At 35.0% G+C, this 22085-nt stretch overlaps 1 protein-coding gene across 1 annotated transcript in view; it reads left to right on the forward strand.

Moving 5' to 3' along the window:
- Window positions 1–22085, forward strand: part of CLIC4 (chloride intracellular channel 4) — a 60094-nt gene that overhangs the window by 9827 nt on the left and 28182 nt on the right. The window lies entirely within an intron of this gene.

Here is a 22085-nt window from a genome sequence, read left to right on the forward strand (position 1 = left end):
AATAAGCAAGAGAATGTTATGGTTCTATTTGAATTTTTAAGATGAATAGTCTGGCCACTCTGGAAAATGAATTGCAGAGAGGCAAGAGTGGAAGCAAGGAAAACCCATTGGAGGCCATTGAAGTCAGGAAAGATGATGGTGGCTTGGATTAGAGTGATGATAGAAGAGAATGGATTTGAGATAAATTTTTGAGGTGGAGTCAGGAAGATATTGAAGAAGGAGTTGTGTAAGAGAAGTGTGAGAATGACTTGGGTTTCTAATTAGAAGCACTGGTTGATAAAGATGCCTTTTATTGATATGGAGGGGGAGCAGACAGTATTCAATTTTTGACTTGAGTTTGAGATGACTGAGATGTCAAGTGTGTGTGTGTGTGTGTGTATGTGTGTGTGTATGTGTATGATATTTATGTGTTTCTTAAATGTGTGAGATCATTCTGTGGGTGAGTGAAGAGTAGGGAAAATGCCCAGGACCAAATTCTGAGGAAATACTCAGGGGTTTAAGAAACTAGAAAAAGGGAACAGGGAAGAATTGCAATAGAGCAGTAGTGGGAAGAGGAAAACTACGAGAATGAGGTACGGAAGGATCTAGAAGAGGATTTTAAGAAGGAGTGGCCAGTTGTGTCAGGTAAGGTGAGCATTTGATTTATCAGCCTGGAAGTCATCGATAACCTTACTAGTAACAGCTTTGGGGATGTGGTGCTGGGGAAGCCATAACAGAGTGAGTGGAATAGTGAATAGGAAAGTAAGAGTAGATTCAACCTGTAAAGCCAACTCTGAGAGGAAACTTGGCTTGTTAGGGGAGACGAGTTGGTAGCTGAAGGGGATCTATGTCAAGGAAAGGCATTTTTTTTTTTTTTAAAGTGAGCTATAAGAGCTATAATGTTGGAAGGAACAGTATACACCGTCATGTTAGAGGGGAAAATGTTTCCCACGAGTCGTCATAATTCACTGATTGGAGGCCTTTTTCACTGCTAGGAAAATCTGATTTGTGTGTATTTAGAATTGATGCTTATTCCCACTGACTTATTTTTTTGTTGCATTTCCCAAATGCAGGAGATAGAAGAAATATATAGAAGAGTATTTTATACTTAACTGAAATAATGTAAACATTTACAGGGTTGCTATGTGCCAGGCATTGTGTTAACTGCATTACTTGTATTAATTTATTTGATTATTTTATAAACTGTTTGCTGAAAGAGTATACAGAAGCCTTTTTTTTTTTCTTGCACAGTGTTGATTCCAGAGGAAGCTGGTGTGAAAAGAAGTAAAATATGATATGACTGGGGAAAATCAATTAAATTCACAGAGATATTCATACAAGAAGCCAGAGAATAGGCTGAAAGTGTGATGCAGATCACTGGGTTCAGTTCATGTTTGCTGTTTTGATTTAGTGCCTCAAAATGACTCTTATTTTAGATTGAAGTGAACAGATTTATTTTTTTTTTCCTTTTGAAATGAAAATGATTGAAGGAAGAGTCCACGACTGTGTTCTGGTCCGGAGTATGTGTCTCAGCCACTGAGATGGAGAGTGGCATTCATCGTCCAGCAGGGACGATGTGCTAGATTATAGTGTTGCCTTGGTATTGTTTGTAAAGGTACTTTCTGTACCTTTTTGGGATCTGAGATTCCAAAGTCAGAACCAGGGGATGATTGTTGACTTGAAGTGTCATTTGTATTCTCTGTGTAGCACTAAATAGTCTATTTCCGAGTCAAAAATGGTTAGAATTAATATTTCAAGTAGGCAATTGAGCTTTCGTTTGAAAGAGTGGATCTTAGTGTTACATTGTTGTCATAGTGTAGTGGTTTAGAGCATGGTCTGTGGAGTCAATGTTTCAGTCGTGGTTCGACCTTTCACTAGTTGCCTTAGTGTCTTCACTGGGGTAATAGTATCTGCCTTGGGCTTTTGTAAAGATTAAAGAAGTTAATGTAAGAAAAACACTTAGTGTCTGACACATAGTAAGCATTTTCTTCTAATTCCATGTTGAAATGCTGAGTTAAGACCGTATTGGCCTTATAGTTATAATATAGTTATTATAACTTATAATATAGTTATATATTCAATATATGTGGTTTCAATCTCCAAGATACTACTAAGAGAAGCATCTGCCAGGCTGCCACTACAAATAGGTGGTGGAACTTTCCGTTCTTTACCAGAAGAGCAGGCTTAGTGCAAAAACAGTTTAAGATTAGACTTGAATTTATTCCCGAATTAACTTCAGTGAACCATGATCCAGTCGACACTTACTAGGTAATAGATAACTAAAGGACAGTCAGTTTGGACTCTGGCATCTTAGACCATCTGCCTCAGCAGCTCTTTCTGGACTTGTAGCTAAAGCTGAGAGTCCATTATTAGTAAGAATGTTTTTTTTTTCTTTGTCTTCTTTTTTTGTGAGAGCACAAAAGAAGTATAGAATAATCTATGGCATATAGGATCTAGTGGATCTACAGAAGTTCTTTTGAATTATGAATTTTTCCATATATATATTTCGTTAGCTCCCTCTGTTAACTACATTTCAGTATTCCTTGCTTTTTATGATCTTCACTTATAAAGTTGAACTGGTCACATATCAACTGGCATTTATCTAATGCTTTCTTTAGGGGATATGCAGAGGAAATGCAGGAGAGATTAGGTTCTTTCTATTTAATTTGTAGCAAAAGAAATTGAATTAGTGTATATATACAGGTTTTATGCTTACTTAATTTAAGGGATAAGGGTAGAAAGAGTTCAAGTTTCCTAATTCCTAATTTATTTCTAGACCCTAAGATTATTGTAATTTTTAATTTTTTTTTTTAACCTTATCTCACAATGGGATGATGTAGAAATTGAGCATGGCTGTAATTGTTAGATGATCATAAATGACTTTAAAATTCTTCCTTTTATAATAATGTTATAAGCTTCTTGAAACTACTTAATTCCTATATAAGATAGAGTAAACCGATACATAAAAATGAACAGTAGGTGTTTGTTTTTGTTAATGTCAGAATAATAGCCATAAATTAAATAGATAGTATTGAGTGTTCACTATGGTCCAGGCACAGTATGCCAAGCCCTTTACATATTTTAGCTAATTTAATCCTCATATAAACTCTGAAATAGGTGCTATCGATACTGTTTTACACATCAGGCCTAGAGAGGTCATTGTTTGCGTGTGGTTGCAGAGCTAGTAAGTAGCGATACTGGGATTTGTACCAAGGTCTTTGTGATCCGGAGCCTAACTCTTAACTGCTCAACTTTTTTATTTATGTTCTTTTTCTCTGTTTGAAACTTGAATTTTTTACCTACCAGAGTTTCGTTTTCACTATTTGCTGTTTTCAGTCACTCTGAAAAATAAAAAATAAAAAAATTATGAGAATATTTAAGGATATTTCTAAAACACAACCAGTGAGCCTAGCTGGTTTGTTAAATGAGTTTGGTTGCTTTCAGTTCTCTCAGTTAAATTTGAAAGGAAACTGTAAAATTTCCATTACCTCACCTCTGTGCATTTTTGGGGCTTGGTTAATTAGTATTTTGTAAAGGCCTTTAAAGGAGTTATTTATAAACTTGTAAAAGAACTTAACTTGAACATCACATATTTGATTTCAGGATTATTTACCAATTTAGAAGTGTCAAACCAATCCCAGTTTAACAAAAAGAACATACTAAATTGTTAATATTTTTCAGTGTATGTGTGTTTTTCTTAACCTCTCCCTTCAGAGGAGTCTACACTAATCTTTGCATTGTTGATAGAAAAAAAGCAAGGAAGTTTCTTTTTGTGGAGAGAGGAAATGGCTGTTAGTTCGGGACTTTATCCATATTAGGCATAAACTAAATATAGACGTGTAATCCAGGACTGAAGTCACATCTATAAAGTTTCTTAAGCAGAGCTAATGAGATCAGCCAGTGCTTTGGGATCTGGGTTTTGTTTTTCTTTTTCTATTTTTTTCCTTAACTTTTGTCTCACTTAAACGATTACCGAACTATTTATTTCTATGGTCTGCCTTCCTTTGTCCCTCAAAAAAACACAAACCATTTACAAGGAATATTTCTTTAAAATAAACACACAAATAAAAAAAATTCTGCTTTGTGTAGAAAGAGTAGTTGCTTATGTCTCTTTGAGGGAGGTTGTAAATATGTTAGTTTCTTTAGTTTCTTGACCCTGTTATCATTTTCCTATCGACAATTTTTTTTTTAAGTTGGTTTTATTCCTAAGTCTTTTTCATACATATTTTTACTGTGAGGCTAGATTTTTGCTGTCTTATGTAAGAAACATGATTTACTTATTATTTTCTTGATCTATTTAGTTTTTAACCAATAAGTTAGATCTCATTGTGGCCAGGATTCTTCTGATGGTTGGTTTATAGATATTGGAGAAGAGAATGAAGGAATAAATCTCCTGTTTATGGCTAGAGCACATCTTGTTCTTTAATAGGGACTTTTAAGAGCTAACATATCATTTCAGAGCTTTTTAGTTCATGAAATCAAATGCCCTCCTAAATTAATGTTAAATGTCTTCTGAATCCTTCTTTGACCCGTTGCTCCCTTAGCAGAGCTAATCCTTCCTCTTGTCTGGAGCAGTTCGTGCATTTGCATGTTCTGCCACTCATCTGAATAATTTTTCATCATACCGTTGTCCCACGCTCAAATGTGAATTCTAGGAAATCAGAGAGCAAGGACTATTTTCTTTATCTTTTATATCTTCCACCTAACATAGATCTTGTATAGGAGAGAGCTCATTATTAATTCAATAAATATCTCTTAATGTTTGTTTTTGGACAAATTGGTATGTGTAGTCTGAAGCATGTAAAGAGTATTTTCTGTATTCTATATTACCTCATAGTAAAACACCAGAGATAAAAATAGTATTCAGTTATTGAACATGAGACTTGTAATTTGGGTTTTTTGACTAGCTGCTCATTAGATAAATAGCCATTGGCCTAAATTTAATAACAGATTGGGTTAGAAGTCTAGAGTCTTCAAATGATATAAGTGGAAGACCAGATTCAAATTGTTCTCATCTGTAAAGTGGGTGTGTTTCTTAGAAATGATGTCCTTTCTAGTCAGGATTAATTTTATGTACTAAAGTAGCCTTAGTCTCTGTTGTTTAGGCCCAGATGGAAAGTCGAGACCCGAGATTTCGAAGTCAGATCTAGATAATTCAGTTCTCATAATTAGAAGCAGTTTATTAGAAAACAAAAATGGAGCCAATAAAAAAAATCTCAGTGATAATGGGGGCAGTTTGCCAGAGAAATAAACTATTTTGAGTGAATTCTCTTACTAGAAAGAATATAGTATAGTTTTCAAATGAACTACCTGAAAGGCAAAGGGAAGATGATGTTTTGTCTAAAGTAAAATAGATACAAAACTATTCTAAGATAGAATTTGCCTTTATCATATTTAAGACACCTGTGCATTGAAATGGTAAGTAAAAATTTCAGTAATAAACAAGCTATCTTGTACTATTTAGATATTTAAAATTTATTTTAGGCCAACCAAGAAGATAGACAAGAATTCTGAATGTTAACTTTCCACAGCTGTAATATGTTGTTGATTATATAATTTTAAAATACACTTATTTTGTAATATATTTTAATGAAAATTTTAAACATGGATAATTCAAAATAAAAAGCCAGAGACTCACTCTTTCATGTTTATTGAGTGTTAATATTTTACATTAAAATATTCTATAGCATTTTTGACTACAGTTTGTTTGCTTTTATCTTTATTAATCCACTATTTATAGTCATTTAGAGATCCCAAATTTAGCTGTTAAACAATACTGTGTTGTATATTGTTATAGACAATTTTCTGTGTATAACCATATTATGTAATTCTGTTTTTAAAGTTCCTCACATATCTCATTTATCCTCTGAATTCTTTATTTTCCTTTGTTCACCTAAAGTGAACTCTCTTAGAAAAAAGAACTTTCTGGGAAATTTAGATTTTTTATAGAGGGAAAAATTTGATTTTTGATTCTGTTGCTGAACTCTTGGTGAAATTTCTAGATCTGGGAACTTGTTGATAAAGAAGTAGAGCTCTTACCCACTAAAGTTAGGTAGCTGCCTTAGCACAAATGGGGGAAGAGGAGTATTTTTCAAAGACTGAATTGTTTTCTTTCTCTCCCAGGACTCTTTGAGTCTAGTTTCTAGTACTGCATATATATTTTTAAACTACCCTTAGGGAAAGTGGGCTGCTGGGTTTTGACTTGCATAAAATTTTTCTATTTGGCTTTTGCTGATAAAAAAGGGAAGCCTCTGGCAGTTAGTGAATTTATCTTTGGTTAAAAGATGTTAAAAGAATGAGGCTTAGACAGTGAAAACATCTGAGGTAACTTTTTTTTTTATGTGACCAAAGGGAGAATTGTAAAGGACATATTTTTTTTTAAGTAAGATACTCATGCCTTAATATAATAAACACATATTAGTTTTCTGTATTCCTGAAGTGAACTCTTTTAAATGTTAAACATTTAAATTATACTTGGTTTTATCTGAAAATGTCTTGATTTCACCTAAATTCTTTAAAGATGTTTTTATTGGCTATAATACTTTGTGGTGATTTTTGTTGTTTTTGTTATTTTTATTTCAGTACTTTAAAAATGTTCTCCATGTTTTCTGGCCTCTGGTATTTCTGATGAGAATTCACCTGTCATTCAAATGATTCCTTTATATGCAGTATGTAGTTTTTGTATAGCTGCTTCAATTTTTTTATTTTTCTTTGCTTTTTAGCATTTTAATTATGCAATACCTAGGTGTGACTTTCTTTGTATTACTCCTACTAGATGTTCATGAAACTTCTTGAATCTGTAAATTTGTCTTTATTTGGCCATTATTTCTTGAAAAATTTCTCTGCCTCATTCTCTCTTTCTGAGACTCTAGAAATACAGACCTTTTGATATTTTCCAATTAGTCTTTGAAGTTCTGTTGATTTTTTTTACTTGTTTTTTCTATTCTTTAATTTGAGTAATTACTTGGACTTGTCTTCACATTAATAGACCACTTTCTCTCTCTTCTCTGTTCTACTGTTAAGATCATCTAGTGATTTTTAAAAGTTTCAGATAGTGCATATAGTTTTAGTTCTAGAATTTACATTTTGTTCCTTTCGTGGGCTCTTTCTACTGAGATTTCCTATCTTCTTTTATCATGAGCATATTTTCCTTTATGTCATTGAACACAGTTACAATAACTACCTTAAAAACCCTTGTCTGCAAATTGCAACATCTGGGTCAGTTTAGGGGTGTGTCTCTATATTTTTCTCTAGACAGTGAGTCATGTTTTCCTGTTTCTTCCTATGGAGAATAATTTTTGGATTGTATTTTGGTTATTGCAAATGATAAGTTGTAGAAACTTCGGATTTTGTTATGTTTCTCTGAAGAGTGTTGATTATTTCTTTTCTCTTCTAAAGCAGGTAATTTAGCTGAACTCAGACTGCAAAACTGTCTCCCCTGTGGCAGGTGCCAGCTTAAATTTTAGTTCAGTTGTTTTAGCTAGCCTACTTGGAGTCCACCCTGTGCATGTGTGTGTGTGTCAAGGGTCAGCCAGAGATTTGGACAGTTTTATGCAGATTTTGCTTCTCCCGCCCCCTTTCTTTTTTATGCTGTTCTACCTTATTTTCCTGTGGTGATTGGTGATGGTGGCTCTGAACTCTCCTTTGGTTCTTCGAGCCAGCAGGATTGTGAATTTTCCGTGGGAGTTTTAGCCGCTCTGCATGGCACAAAATTACAAGATAAAAAGAGGAAACTTGTCCAGTGTATTTCCCTTCTTCCCAGTGTTCACTCCCCTCCAACATCTGTCTGCTCTTTTTGTTTACTCTCCAGTGCGATCAGCTGGTTGTTTTGTCTAGAAGTTATCATTGTTATGTGTGCAGAGGGCTGATCCTGTGGAATCTACTTGATCATACCAGAAGCCTCAAATTGATTTTTAAAAATTAACTATAATTTTAGAATAGTTTTAGATTTATAGAAAAAAATGCAAAAATAGAGTTCTCAAATTTAAAAAGAAATATTTCTAAAACATTAATGCTTCTTTAACTTCTTTTTTTATTCAATACATTTTTTTTTCATTTTTTATGGTGACATTGGTTACTGAAATCCAATAAGTTTCAGTTGTATACTTCAATAGTAAGGCATATATGTATTTACACTGTGTGTTCACCTCCCATAGTTAGATTTCTTTCTGTCACCACATATTTGACCCCCTTGACGCTGTCTACCTTCCTCCTCCCCTCTGGAAACCACTAGTCTATTGTCCATGTCCATGTGTCTCTACTTTTAGGTTTATATCCTACATATAAGTGATATGCGATTTTCAACTTTTTCTGCCTGGGTTATTTCACTTAGATAATTATCTCGAGGTCCATCCATGTTGTCGCAATGGCAGTATTTCATCTCTTCTTATGGCTGCCTTCTTAAAATGCTGAATTTAACTACCTATTAATGTCAGCATTCTGAATACACATTCAATAATGCAGCACTGGCCTTGGGAACTACTGAGCTGTGTAAGACTGTTTTTGCTTTTCTGCTAAATGGTCTCGGCTGTTACGCTTTTTGAACCGAGATCTCCTTTGTGCATGTGCATACATGGGTGCGTGTGTGTTTTTGTGTGTGTTTTCTATTTCTTCCTTTGCCATCTTAGCTCTATTGATGCAACCAGTTTACTTTTCTGTTGCAAACCGTTGTGCTTTGCTAGTCAGATAAACTTGTTAAAATCTGTTTGAAATAATAAGTAATTTCCGAGAACTTGAATATTGAGTTGATGAGTCAGGTATGTGACTTTTAGTACATGGATTTGGTGACCTTAGTATTGGTTGTTCAGATGCTTTTTCTCTAGACACGTACTGTTCAATATGGTAGCCATTAGTCGTATGTGGCTATTGAGTGCTTGCAATGTGTCTAGTTTGAGTTGAGATGTACTATAACTAGGGGTCCCATTGGTCTGTGGCCTGTTTGGAATGGGGCCACATAGCAAGAGGTGAGCAGCAGGCTAGCGAGCAAGCTTCATCTGTGTTTCATCTGCTCCACCGTGCTGGCATCACCGCTTCAGCTCTACCTCAGATCATCAGGCATTAGATTCTCATAAGAGCACTGGTCCCTGGTGCCAAAAAGGTTGGGGACCACTGCTATAAGTATGGAATATACACTAGATTTTAAAGATTTGGTACAAAGAAAAGAACGTAACAACATTTTTGTTGATTCCATGTTAAAATGATAGTATTTTAGCTATATTGAATTAAATATTTAAATAATTTCACCTGTTTCTCTTTACATTTTAAAAAATAAGGCTATAAGAAAATTTAAAATAACCTTTGTGGATTGCATTATAATGGTGGTAGTTCAGGTAATTTATCTTGCTAGGTAATGTCCATATGAGTGAGATAGACAGTGGTCGTACTATTGGAATCATTAGACTAAGCAGGTGAGGTTCCAGCATCTCTCTTACCTTGGTGTAAAAAACTGCAACAGTGGTTAATAGCATGGACCTCAGAGTTCAAACTTCACTTCTGCCACTCCTCAGTTGTATGACCTATGGCACGTTACTTAGTTTTCTAAATCTCAGTTTCCTTATCTGAAATATGAGGAAAACAACCTAACAATATGGTTATTGTGAGGATTAATATATATAACTCACTTTCATATAGCACATATCAAGTGAGAGATAAATTGATAAATTAAATGGTAGCTATTAACTTATTTGTGGGTAGTTTCAGTGACATTTTTACTTATCGTAGTTGATTCTTATAGGGAGTAGAATCAAGGTTGATCCAAACAGGAAAAAGGTATACCTTTGGCCATCTTTTTTTTTTTCTTTCTTGTCATTCAGTATTTTTAAGTTAATTGCTTATAATTTGTTCCGAAGAGATAATAGACTTTGTACCTCCTATTTTAGGCTTCTGATAAGTGAATGTAAACATTCTAGCAGAACTTGTTTTCATTATGGTTCTGTTATGCTTAGATGAAAAGTCTGGTCATTGTATATCTGACACTTTGTTTTAACAAACGATATTGGCTGAGACAGTTCAGATTTGATTTTAGTATAGATTAGAGCCTTTGTTTTTATTTTCAGCATATGCTTTGAATATGCAGCAGAACAAAAGTACTCAGTAGAATTTTTCTCAACCGTCATTTCAGTTAGTAGTTTTGGAATGGCTGCTTTGCATTCAGCATTTTTTCAAGCAATATGAAGAATTCAGAAGCAGTTCTATTGTATTAAATAGTTTAATATTTTGGCAGTGATTAGGGACAAGAATAAGATTATCATTTGTAAACATTTGGAACATTGCCTTTTAAAATTTTCTTAAATCTAAAAAGAAGAAAAACAACATTACAGAAGTATATAAAGTTAATACCCTTTGTCCCTTCCTTCCACAAGTTTGTCCTGAGGTGTAAACTGTGTTAATTTTGGTTTGTAGCCTTCCACACCTAGAAATATTTTCAAGCCAAGGCTGAAAGCTCTGTGGTTGTTATCTCTGGAAGGGATTTCCCTTTCTGTTCTCCAGCAGAGTATAGGCACACTCACCCCCACCGTGAGGCTTTCTTCTACCCAGTTGCTCAAACTAGAAATCTGTTATTTGATTTATTTTGCTTTCCACATCCAAACCATCCACAAGTCTTTAGGATTGTACCTTCCTAATTCAATTTAATCCATGCATTTTATTTCAGTCTGCATTCCCTCTACCTAATCCAAGCCATATTCCACTGGAACCACTGCAGTAGGTCTCCCAGCTTCCAGTCTCTATCAGCTCGATGTCTCCAACACTGTTTTCCATGTGTAAAGTGTTATTTATGGTCATAAAATGGAAGTTCGATTTTACCCTCATATGCCCTCACCCACCAAAATCTTTCAGTGGTATCTCATCACCCTATTCTCTGACACCCTCCATGAAGTCAGGATATGTTTTCTACCTGTCACCTAGTTTGTTACTGAGCACTTACCACCTGCTGGGCATATTTTAAGAGATTTTCATATATTAACTTATTTGATCTCATAATAACGCTATGATATTCCCCATTTTACATGTAAGGAAACGGAGTCCCCACTTGGTTAAGTAACATGCCTAATATATCACATAGTAGAAGAACCTGTATATCAAATCAGGCACCCTGCTTGCAGAGCCCTTGCTGTTAACCATTGTGTTAAATGATTTCTTTCTACACAGTAGGTACTTGGTAAACATTTGTTAAATGAATGAATAAATTGTTCCCTCTATAAGCATAAAATTCAAACTCCTTAATTTGGTCTAGAAAGTCTTTCATGATCTGGCACCTGCCAACATTGCTTTCCCTGGTACAGCAATGTAGTTACGCTGGTTGTTTTCATGGCTGGCTCCTCATTCTTTAAGTTTTAAGAGATTTTCTATGACTGTCTTACCTAAAGCAGGTGCTCCTTGTCTTCTCTCTTAGTACTTTGTTTCCCTTTAGGCACTTATTGCAGTTAACAGTTTTATCTAGATACATTTATCATCGTTTCTTCCACAAATAACCTTTCATGAGGTCAGGTCTATCTGTCACCTTCACAGCTGTTTCCCCAGTGCCAACTCTTAGTGCTGGGGAAAGGGTAGGGCCTCAGTAAATATGTGTTACATATTGAATAAATGTCTCTGGGTCCTATACAAGGAAGTATTCTGTAAGATGTTCTGTGAATGGGAGAGAGCCCGTAGCTTGAACTTCAGTGGCAAATGCTACTCAGACCACTGAAATCCTAGAGCAATGTATATAAATGGCAGCCTATGGAAAATAGAATGAATTGTAAACAAACCAGAGCCCTGGAATGGCTATTATATCTCCTTTAACTTATATTGAGGTTTTCATATTTCATATTTTCCTTCTTCCTGATAGTCTTAATTGGAGATAAGTGGCGATACTGGTTTGGATGCTTATGATTGTGAATAACAGAAAACTCCACCTCAAATTGTCTTTAACCACTAAGGAAATGTATCTAACGAAGTGTAGGAGGATTGCTCCATGTATAGTATGTCAGGTTCTGGCTCCCTTATTTGTGATTCTCTTGGCTTTGTCATCTTTTGGTGTTGGTTGTAGCCTCAGGCTACTATTAAGTTAGCCACAGCAGCCATAGCTTTCACGTCCAAGGGTTTTCTATTCTGGTGTCTTTGACTTAAGAGCAAGAAACTTTTCTCTGGAAACTCTTATCTTGTTGATGAACTGGGTCCCATGATTACACTAAGTCATTGGCAGAGGAATGAAATTATCATGACTGGCTTAGAATCAATCAGGATTTACCCCTAGAATTGAGGATTGGGTCATCATCTCCTGTGTCCCTTGTGGGAGAGGAATAAATGCCTGATCAAAAATAGGAGTTATATCAGAAAAAAATAAAAAAGTGAGAGAATGGATATTGGGCAGGCAACTATCAGAGTTTGCTACAGTGGTTTTTGCAGTTTGTTAGCTCTGTTCCAAGATGATTTGGAGACCTAATTTTTGAGAAAAATTATTAATCAGGAAGGTTTGACTTAATAAGTTTTTTCTATACTAATAACCTGGAACATTCTCTGTAGCTCAAGGGCTTTCATTGTTAGCAATCAATAAAACGCTAATAAATAGTAAAGTAACTGCAGCAGAAATTATGCTATGGAAAGATTAAACAAAAGTATTGTATCTCAATGAGTTTACAGTTTGCTCAGGAGATACTATGAATAGTAAAGTAATAATACATAGTAACAGTTTAAGAAATTACAAGGCAAGTCATTAATTGTTAAATAGGTGACATAGACTTGTTATTTCCTGGGAGTTTGTATGAGATGCAGAATCTTGGGTCCCACTCCTGATCTACTGAATCGGAATCAGTGTTCTAACACGATCCTCGGATGATTTTCGTTGACATCAGAGTTTGAGAAGCTGGAGTAGAAGTGGAGAGGACCAGGTAATTGGTTTGGGCTAGTGATCTAGAAAAGTTTCTTGGAGGTTAGTTTTGAGCTTGACCTGAAGGATAGGTATGGCAGTGGACATTTCAGGTGGAGTTTGATAATGTGATTTTAATCACATAAGATTACAGACTCATGCGGCCTTATTGCACAGAATGAGTGGAGGGGACACTCATTCCTCAAGAACATTGGTGAGAAAGTCATCCTAGGAAAGGAGAAGAGAGAACTTTTGCAAAACCTCATTTATAAAAACTATTGTGTGTGTTTACAGATTTAAAAAAATTAAACTATCTGCTTCATGAGGTAATCAAATCGTAATTTGGTCATTTACTAAAGGAAACAAAACTTTTGAAACTGCTGGGAGATGAATGATTTCTCCTATTAGAAAAGTTTAACTATGCATAGTTGTGGGTGGAGGAAAGTGCACAAAAAAGTTATTTTACTAAACCATGACATTTTGTTAAAACAGTTGGCTAAAATGCATATTTTAGCTATTACTTCGTAATAGTAACTTTGTAAAAGTAACTTTGAATCTTGATGACTTTAGTAACAACTATAGATTTTAGTAGGTTATTTCAGATAGGTAAGCATGATAAACGTTGGCCATACTTTTAGTTGTTCTTTCCTTTTTTAAATTTAAAAATAAAGTGAAAAGACATTTTTGTATAGTTTTGAATGATTTCTCAATTTACAGTGACTTAGGCTAATGCAAGAGAACATCAAGTCTCAGAAGTTAAATCACCAGCTCAGGAAGAGCCATGGCAAGACCATAAAACAAACTCACAAAATTATGAAACTCACAATTTTGTGACACTTTTGAGGAACTGTTCAACAGGTGTTATTTCAGTTGTGATAAGGTGTGTATGTGTGTGTGTGTGTGGGGGGGGATATTTTGAGTTTTATTTTATCCTATATTGAAATTTTTCACTTCTACCGTGTTCTCAGATTGTTAAATTATTCAGATTAAACTTTGTAGACCATTTAATGTGAAGGTAGGAACAATGTCTTCCTTTGTTCATCACTGTTGTTTAATGTAGGTCCTCACATGGTTGATGAGTGAGTAAAAATGTTTTTTTTTTAATTTTAAAAGATTGTTTTTTATCTGCCCTTGGAGATAATACATAAATTGTATAATAAAAGTGAGTTATACTATAATTAGAAATTATTAGGATGGAAGTGGAAACTAGATTAATAATTTTAAAAAATTATTTGGAAATAATTTCAAATTAACAGACAAGTAGCAAGAATAAGAACAAAGAACACCCTTTACGTAGATTTACTTGTTAATATTTTACTCCATTTGCTTTATTATTTTTCTTGTCTGTTGCATACAGAGTAGCCCTTTACCCCTAAATACTTCAGTGTGTATTCCCTAAGAGCGATGATATATCTTGCATAATATTACAATTATCAACTTCTGTAAATCAGTCTCCATCCTTCCTCCCATTCCTCCCCTTTCCAGAATTGAAAATGAAGACCCAAAAAGATTAAGAGACTTACCCATGGTTATATAGCTTCAAAGTGGAAAGTCTAGCTTATTTTGCAAGTCAGGCATTGGTCTTTGTCCCTAATATCACAGCAGAATCTTTTCTTTTTTTCTTCTGACAAGTCAGCTTATTTAGTAGTATAATATAGTAATTAAAATTTGTAATTGTTCTTCTAAACCACATACGACCACCCCAAAACATAAAGGACTTGATTTATAAAGGACTGTAGGTCACCATAACTGTCCTTGACACTATATTTGGTCTTAAGAGTGGTCTTAAGACAAGCTCTTAGAAACATTAACGTTGTACCATTTTGTACTTGCCTCTGCTTCTTAGTGTGTGTGGAATAATAATGTTCTTGTGTCTGCATGTTTAGGTTTTAAGGGGCTTTGGGCTGGCTTGGTTTAAGTCTAGATATGCCTAAGTTTGAGGTAGGATAGTGAGGCATTCCTTTAAAGTGTGGGAGGCTGTTATTTACCAAATTAGACTCTAACAAACCGGTGACCAGCTTGCTGGCTTACGAATATCAGACTCAGAAAAGCATTATGAGGAATTCAGAGTTTAACCACAGAGTAAACTTCTTTCCAGTCTTTACTTTTTGGCATGTTTTCTTCTATGTCAGTGTTTACCAAAATATGGCCTACCCGCCAAATGTATCAGAATTAAAATTGCTTGAAATGCTTGTTAAAAATTGCAGATTTCTGGACCCTACCATAAACATACTGAATCAGAGTGTCTGGAGGTGACACCTGGTAATCTGTGTTTTAAACTCACTTCCTTGTGGATTTTTATGTATCTTGAGATTTGAGATCCTGTGCCTAATTACATGTTTTTCATCTTCAGAGCTTTTCTACATTCATTCTATAACTTGCATTTTACTTCATTTTCACGTGTTTAGGGTGAAAAGGTTTTTGTCTGCTTGCTTTTTTTTAAATGAAAGATTCACGTGCATAATACAAATATTAAAAAATATGAAAAGATATACAATGAACAACTCCTTCATTCCCTGGTTTTAGAGCATTGTGGTGTTCTAAGCCCTTTAATGTATAAACTCATTTATTTCCGCCCAACGATCCAATGAGGCAGGTCATGTTATCATCTCCATTTTGAAGAAGAAGCTTGGAGAGATGAAATCACTTTTTTAAAGTCAGACAGCTAGGAATGGGTGGAGTTGTTTGGGAGTCTGGCTCTTAATCGCCATCTGCCGAGTGAGAGGATATAAGAATTAACTAGAATAATACATGTGAAGAGCTAGTTTGGGGAGAGTTCACCCTCATTAAGGTAAATGTTTTAAGTGAATTCTAACAGCCCGGCCTGGAGTTTTATCTAAACATGGTATTTGGGTATCTTCATGAATTTTCAAACTAATCAATTCCTCTCTAAATTGCACTTACTGGAGAGTAGAGTTCGTGAGTTGGTGATACTGAGCAAGAAAATGGTAGCAACTGAGATTTTTCCAGTGTCCTGCCGTTGGCTATGTCTTATTTACATAGGCAGAGCTTGGAATATAGTAGTTCTTCCATGACATGTTCTTTGATTTTACTTATAGAATTAGCGATATGATGTGGTTGTGCCGGGAAACGATATATTGTTTGGATGGCCAGAGACTTTTTACACCTCTTTGAGTAAAGGATATCTTTGCTTCACTCCATTTAGTGGATTATTTAAACTTTGTATAGAAAATATTTCTTAAAGCATAGGGCCATAATATACGTCATGTGAAAGAACTTAATGTGAAAGATTATTAGATTCTTTTCCTTCTCATTTTCTGAAAAAAAAAGTAATCTAGGGATTCTACTGACTAAGTGCTTCAACTGAAGAACAGGTTGTTAGACCTTGAATTCTGTGCATGACATCTTTAAAGTTAGGTAACATTTACTAAAGTTACCATCTGCCAGGAACTGTGTGTGTGCCTTAACTGATTTGATCCCCGTAATAACAAGGTGTAGGAAGTCATGTTTCACAGATATTAAGTAATTTGCAGAAGATGACACAGCTAATAAGTACTGAAGTCAGGATTCAAATCCAGGTATGTCTGATTCTAAACCTTGTTATTTGCCATATACTCTGCAGACCTTGTATAAGAAAAACAGCTTACTAAACCTTTAGACTCTAGACCTTGGTTCCAGCATATTTGTGTGTAGCAAAAACTGAAGGAATAGACAATATGAGCCAGGTGACTGCCCATTTATCATTTTGTTTTGTGACTTTTAATCTAAATCAAAGCAAGCCATCTTGTGTATTCAGACAGCTAATTTAGAATCTACACTAAAGGTAAACGAGGTCTTTGAGTTCATTCTTTTGGCAACACATTGTTCTATATATTCCCTAGAAAATGTGTCAAGGGAAACAATTTAATGGTCAGGAGCCCATTCTTACCTTCAGGGGAAGCTTCTCTTTCCCATAGTCATCATCACCCCTCAACCCCAGACCCATAAACACAAAGAAACAGAGAGGAACGAAGCTCTTCTTCTGTGTTTTAAGATCTGACTTTCTATAAACTGATTAAACTAGGTTTTCTAACTGAGCAGTTCCTTAACCTTGTATTAGTAAAACATTAAAATATTTATGGCATCTACTACTGACCCCTATTCTGCAATGTAGGAGTTAATCCAGCAGTTTCTGATTAAATACTGGTATTAGGCAATTCAAGAATTACAACAGAAGTCCGGAGGGAGGAGGGTGAGGAATAGCTGAGTGTGTGAGAACCCCAGATAACAAGTTAAACAAAACTACCCCTTTTATAAGAACAAAACCTAAATGCATGCTACCTCATCCTTTACCTGGAAATTAGTGGTTATTTCTGTGTTAGTGGATGTATTCAAATTTTTGCTTTATTTGGGTTTTCTGACTTTAGAAATAGGAAACATTATAGACATGTATGTTTATAATATGAAATCCTAATTTTAAAACTACATATTCTAAATTAAAATCTTGCCAGTACGTGTATATTTTACTTGTAATCTGTGTCTATATATTTTTGAATCAGCTTTACTGAGATTCATATACCATACAATGATCCTATTTAAAGTGTACAGTCATTGATTTTTAGTATATTCCCAAAGTTGTACAGCCATCACCAGTCTAATTTTACCATTCCAAAAAGAAACTCTGTACCCGTTATCAGTTACTCTCCAACCCTTTTTCCCTCCTTCCCTCCCCACTACAAGCTCTAGGCAACCAGTAATCTACTTTCTGTTTATAGATTTTTCTATTTTGGACATTTCATATATGGACACATATACTATGTGGTCTTTTGGGACCGGCTTCTTTCATTCAGTATAATTTTTCAACGTTCACTCAAATCATAATGGCAGGTATACTTCATTGCTTTTTATTGTCAAATAGTATTCCATTTTCATTTTGCTTTTCAAATATAATACTTCTGAGAGACTTTTGCTTTTGGTAAGGTAGTGAGTTTCCTGTTTTTGTTTTTCCCTCATACATCACAGACTCGGAGCTATAGAAACACCAACCCGGAAACACTAACAAGCTCAGACAAAAGAAGTTTCAACAAAAGTCGGCTCTCTTTAGCCAAAGAATCAGGAAGGGGGCTGCCTAAGCAAGACAGAAAACTTTTAGCCAATAGCTGCTCTACTTCAAACACCTCAGAAAAAAGCTATGGCCCTTTACCCACCCATGTCAGCAAAGGCCAGATGGTTAGCCCAGACTTCCACTCTGTGGAGATGGTCTATAACGTAGATCCTTTACTGATGGACATTGGGTGGTCTCCAGTGTTTTTTGCTGTTAACAAACAATGCTTCAGTGTTCTTTCCTCTTATTTATCTTTAGGCATCTGTATAAGTCTCTCGACAGAATAAATTTCTAGTTGTTAGATTGTTGGGTTAATAGAATGCAATAAAACCTTCAAAAATGACTGTTGGCTAATGTAAAAATATGGAAATATATAGGAAGTATTACATTTTCAGTATACCTTTTCTGTGTTCAAACTGGGTACTTGCTATTCTGTCTTCTAGTTCAGTGATTCTTTCCTCTGTCATCTCCTTTTGGCTATTGAGCCTATCCTCTGAACTTTTGATTTCAGTTATTATATTTTTCAGTTCTAAAATTTCCATCTGGTTCTTGTTTACATCTTCTATTTCTTTGCCGAGGCTTTCCATTTTTTCATTTGTTTCAAGCTGTTCGTGATTGCTCATTGAAGTATTTTTATTATGGCTGCTTTAAAATCTTTGTTAGATAAGTCTAACATCTCTGTCATCTTGAGGTTGACATCTGTCGATTGGCTTTTTTCATTTAATTTGATATGGTTCTTGATATGACAAGTGACTTTCAATTGAAACCTGGATATTTTCATATTATGTTATGAAACTCAATCTTGTTTAAACCTTCTGTTTAAACTTTTCTGACACTCAAATAAGACTTCTCTGACAATGCTCTGGAGGTGCTTGGGAGGGGAGAAGGGCAGTGATACTGCCTTGTTACAGCCCGGGGGAGACAGAAGTCCAGATGACTCACCTGGCCTCCATTGATACCCAAGGTCGAGAGCCTCTTCATTATTGCTGCACAGGGGTGTAAGTTCCAGTTTCCTGTGTGGTCTCCACTGACACCCCAGTTGAGGTGGTCTCATTACTGTCAGCCACCTCTGGTTGATGGTGACAGTTCTGACTACTCTCTACTAGACCTCCTCTGACCCTCACCCTAGCAGCGAGGGAGAGGAATTCTTTGTTACTGGCTGGCAGGGTTGTACGCCCTGGCTTCCATGCTGGTGGGGAGCATTACAGCCTCCAGAGGGTTGATTACATTAAACTGGAGTTATAAAGATATAGCGTGATCACATTTTTAAAAGAAAAAAGTAGTATGTATATAGAAAAAAAACCTAGACAAATAAGTAACAAATTAGTTGAATGGTTCAAGGGTAAGGGAAAGGAACTCTGACTTTCTGTAGTGTTTCAGTTTTTATTTATTTTTAAAATAAATGTTTATATTGCTGTTAGAAGTAGTAAAAAGCAGTTCTTTTAAAATTGATACTTTTATTAGATGATATTTATTGTTAGATATACCTATGTGTTAATTTTTATTAGTTATCAATAAAAAACTCAGTGTAGAATAAAGGTATTCTGATTTCCAGTGTGAAATGCTTTATACTATGCCATAATATCCTCCTTAGTCAATTGTACCAATAGGTGGTATTCAATGCAGTTCATACTGGAGAGAGAATTTTTATCCTTAAACTTGAAAGGAATTTTATTGAAATGTTGAAATGGAATTTTATTAGTACGACATGGATTAAAGGAGGAAATTTTTGACTTGTGACTTCTGGAAATCCAAATTTTTCCATTTTTTCTGGAAAAATTTACAAAAACATCATCTAGTAGCTCCAATTTTCTAATGCTATTAAAACTTTGGAAAAACTTGTACATCCAACATTTATTTGAATTGTGAGTTTTGGGAATAGTTAATAAAAAGGCAGTTTTTCAGTTTTATCTTGAATAGTACCCATGCTTTTATTTTTGGGTGCATAAAGGAAAGTAGTTTTATAAGGAATGTAAGATGTGTAACAGCTTATGATACACCTGAAAGAGAAGTAAATTGGTAACATTTGCTAGAAAATCATAGACAGAGGAGGTGAAAGCAAAGGAGCATTTGTATTTTGACCAGGTCTTCTTGAAGCAGTCTACATTCTGAGATCCTTCTGTCGTACTGTAGGGATATGCTCTGCAGACCATTGTAGGAAAGTATGGTGTGTTTTTCATCTATGGCCCGTCACTTTTTATCGGCAGCTTGCCTTTAGTCTAATGTGTTTCCAAGTGCCTACATGTAACATCTTTGTTACATCTTCTTTACCAATTTAATTATTTTAACATTCCTATGACAGGCAGTTTGGGAAATAATATTACAGACTGAATAAATGGAATAGGATGAAGATCTTGAGTCAGACTTGTTCTTTGTCTATCAAACTTAATTGCTTTTCAGTAAGTCTTAAGTTTGGTGTACTTTTTTTCTCGTATTTATACTTTCGCTGTTAAGCGTGTTAAAACCAGGAGGGGAAAAAAGCAAAACAATGATGATAAAATTTGGGTATCTAAAGCTACAAGCTTATGTGAAAATATTAATCATCAAGATATATAGGAAGGTAATGTATTAACTTTTTCTTATCTGTAATAAACTGTATGTTATCAGTGTTCCACATGTGTTGGGATAGTGAGCATCTTCAAAAAAACAATTTGAGTACCAGTTTGTTATATAGTAGGACGACTTAATCCTAAAAACTGACTTGTGCTCTGAAGAAGGAATATCGTCCTAACCTTCCCACACCAGTGTTTCTCAGTGTGTCCAGCAGAGGCCTTACTTTGTGATCTCCTTAGGTGTCTTAACAAAATGAGGATTTCTGGGCCCCACTGAGGAATTCTTCTAGAACCTCTGACTGTAAGGCACAGAAATTTTTCATTTTAAATATTTTCTTTAGGTTATTTGTAATCACTATAAGATTTAAACTAGATTTCTTTAGAAGTAAATTTTTGTACAAGTTGAAGTGTTAGAAATTAATATGATTCATTCTGGCTATAATTCTGGGTATGTTTTGTTACTGATAAAGAATGATCATTTTTTTCCCCCCAAGCTCAGTTATAACCGTCCCATGCTGTCTGATTAGGGTAAGGTTCTGGCATTCTCCTTCTGTGTCCATGTGTTTTGTTGGTTATGTTATATCTAATCAGATAACTGCTTTTATTTTTCATCCCCTCCCCCCATCTCACTAGTTAGGAATTAATGCCTTAACTGATATAGCATTTTACTGAACTGGCCTCTGAGTTTTTGAGAGTTACTTTAGGATAATAAATAGTACTTTTACCAGCATCTTTGAATGACTCGTTGAAAGTTAATTCTGGCTTTCTCCATAGACTTCATGGTGAAGAGGACTGTGATTGTCCCTAGCAAATGCCAAAATGTTCTCTTCCAGCATGCTGGCTCCCCGCCGCCCCCATTTCCCACTTCCCCTCCTCCTTCCTTTTTAAACTTGGGACATACACGATGGCATTAAAAATCGGTTCCACTCTGATTTTCAGGAAAATTCTACCTCATTGTTGAACTCAGGGAAGTCAACTGCTATATTCATTAAGTGGATTCCAAATAGCTTATGATAAAGATATGTTTTGTTATTTTCTCCCCGAAGGAATGTATGAAACAGGATATGTAATTTTTATAGTGAATATTTTTTAGATTGTGGCGAGGAGGTTGGCGATTATTTAACTCTTTGGAGACAGGGACACCTACAAGTTCCCCTTTTTATGTTGCCCTATAAAGAACATTATCTCATAGACAAGAAATGACTTACATTTCATAAAATGTACCATAGACTGTCTTTTGCCTTGAGGCAAGGATGTATCCCCTAGGGATTGATCACACTTATGCTGTCCTATGTGATAGCCATTAGCCATGTGTGACTATTTAAGTTAATTAAAAATAAGATAAAAAATTCAGTCCAGTTGAACTAGCCACATTTTAAGTACTCATTATTCATATGATACAAATGATTACCATTTTGGACAGTGGTAACATAGATAATATCTATCATTGCAGAAAGTTCTCTTGGACAGTGCCATGCTAGACTGGACATTTTTAAGAAGAGAAAGAGGCAAATGAAAGAGCAAAATAATAAAGACCCAAATTTCCACTCTTCCTTTCACAATGCAACTTTCCATGTCTTCTTGTACCCTTGATTAAATTTAGAAAAAAGATCTATCGTTTGGAGTATTATCACTTTGACCTTATTTTTTTTAATGTTTTTTT

This window comes from Pteropus medius, unplaced genomic scaffold (assembly GCF_902729225.1).
Source record: "Pteropus medius unplaced genomic scaffold, Ma_sr-lr_union100, whole genome shotgun sequence".
NCBI classification, from domain to species: domain Eukaryota; kingdom Metazoa; phylum Chordata; class Mammalia; order Chiroptera; family Pteropodidae; genus Pteropus; species Pteropus medius.